The sequence below is a fragment of the Mus caroli genome, unplaced genomic scaffold (genome assembly GCF_978045245.1).
Source record: "Mus caroli unplaced genomic scaffold, Mus_caroli_1 scaffold_8, whole genome shotgun sequence".
Taxonomy (NCBI): Eukaryota; Metazoa; Chordata; class Mammalia; order Rodentia; family Muridae; genus Mus; species Mus caroli.
Genome location: NW_028227263.1, coordinates 87,960,107 through 87,962,296, shown reverse-complemented (window position 1 = coordinate 87,962,296; position 2,190 = coordinate 87,960,107). Strand labels below are relative to the sequence as shown.

Below are 2,190 nucleotides of genomic sequence, written 5' to 3'. Positions count from 1 at the left end.
GTCTAAGCTCTGCCCCAGAGTTGCCTGGCAACAGCCAGGTGTGCCTGACTGGGCCATCAGAAGCAGCTTCTTCACCCATACCTGACTACACATCAACCAAATATGTTCCTTCTCTCTTTTATCTTTTTATAAACACAACATTTGGTGTCGAGACTCTGATTTAGAAACTCCACAGGTTTGAATCCCCCCTGCTACCACATGGAAAGCCAATGCTAACTCAAACTTTGGAGAACTGGTAAGCCCCCTCCCACCACTGGTCATAGTAAATGTTTCCATGGTCCCAGGGGGAAACTCTTGAGCTTGGAGCTATCACTGTGCTGCCCTTGGAGACATTCAGTCTTTTCACTTACCCATTTTCTAGGACTTTCTCTTAGGTAAGATTTTCCTCTCTCCTCTGAGACAGTTCCTTTCATGCTGCTGAAAAATCCCAGGCTTGGGTGAACTGCTTACTCTAGCTCAGGACACCAGCCCAGAGCTTAGCTCCCATCTCATCACGTGATGACCTGGTGGTCTGGCCTGGATAGAAGTTTCTCTGATTATTAATAATATCCTCAGGACACTGGTAAGGGTAGTTAATAACCCTCTTCTCATCCATGAGTTGGTCTTTGTTGCCTTGTTCCTACTTACTGGGATGTCCCAGTCTATCTCAATTCCCAGCAACTTTATGGTGTCTCACAACCATCTGTAATGGGACTTGATGCCCTCTTCTGGTGTATCTGAAGAGAGCAATGGTGTGCTCATATACATTAAATAAATAAATAAATAAATAAATAAATAAATAAATAAATAAATAAATAGGAAAAGCAGCTACACCAAGCAGAGGAGGTAGGAACCTGATTTCCAGAAGCAACTGGGTAGGCACCATGGCCAGGAGCACTGCCATCAAGGTAGTAAAGCACAAGGTCCAGGTTCTGCAGCAGCAGCAGGCTGATGATGTGGAGGAGAGGGCCATGCAGCTCCAGCTGGAAGTGGAGGGAGAAAGGCAGGCCTAGGAGCAGGCTGAAGCTGAGGTGACCTCCTTGAACTACAGAATCCAGCTGGTTGAAGAGGAGCTGGAGTATGCCCAGGAGCGCCTTGCCACTGCTTTGCAGAAGCTAGAGGAAGCAGAAAAGTCTGCTGATGAGACTGAGAGAGATACGTAGGCGATTGAAACCGGACTCTAAAAGATGAAGAAAAGATGGAACTCCAGGAAATCCAGCTAAAGGAAGCAAAGCACATTGCAGAAGAGGCAGATAAGAAGTATGAAGAGGTCACTTGTAAGTTGGTGGTTACTGAAGGAGACTTGAAACCTACCGAGGAATGTGCTAGGCTGGCAGAGTAGTTGTAGAGAGATGGATGATCAGATCAGACTGATGGACAAGAACCTGAAGTGTCTGAGTGCTGCTGAAGAAAAGTACTCTCAAAAAGAAGACAAGCATGAAGAAGAAATAAAGATTCTTACTGATAAACTCAAGGAGTCAGAGAACCGTGCTGAGTTTGCTGAAAGATTGGTAGCCAAACTGGAGAAGACCATTGATGACTTGGAAGATAAGCTGAAGTTCACCAAAAAGGAGCATCTCTACTGCAGAAAGGATGCTGCCCTGCAGCTGCTCCTCCCTCTTACCTTGACTCCACCTGAGGCCAGCCTCCCTGAAGCTGACCTTGAAACTGAATGCTGATCTTTTTAACTGAAGGCTGCTTTCCCACCCCCTCTACTCCTCTTGTCTTTTTCACAAAACTGTGTCAGCCTCTTCCCAGAGTTCCAGCTGGAGGGGCTGAACACCTTTGGGAACAATATTTAAGGGAATATGAGCACAATGTAAAGTGTCTTCAATGCACATTGTGATTACTTTTTGTCTTAGCAACCATTTTTAACATTCCAAGAACTTCCGCAGCTCGGAGCAGCACATTTAAGCCTAATGGATACTGTCTTGCCATGGAGCAGAAACCCAGGAATGGGCTTGCCTTCCTGAGAGCCAGCAGAGCCCAGGCAGGCTCCACTGTGGGAGACCTCAGTGCTCTGCACCAAGTCTTATCAAAATAACAGGGGGATTCTAGGAAGTTAGCCAAAACCAAAAAAAAAAAAAAAAAAAAACCAAAACAAACAAACAAACAAACAAAAAAACCTGTTCCGGGCTGTGAAGGTATCTTTGAACAACTTTACATAATTTTATTTTTTACTTTTCCCATCAGATATGACCAAATAAGCCA

General features: G+C 45.1%; 1 pseudogene; it reads left to right on the top strand.

Moving 5' to 3' along the window:
* The first annotated feature begins 863 nt into the window (after positions 1-863).
* LOC110297950 (uncharacterized) lies at positions 864-1,658 on the top strand (annotated as a pseudogene).
* Positions 1,659-2,190: the final 532 nt, after the last annotated feature.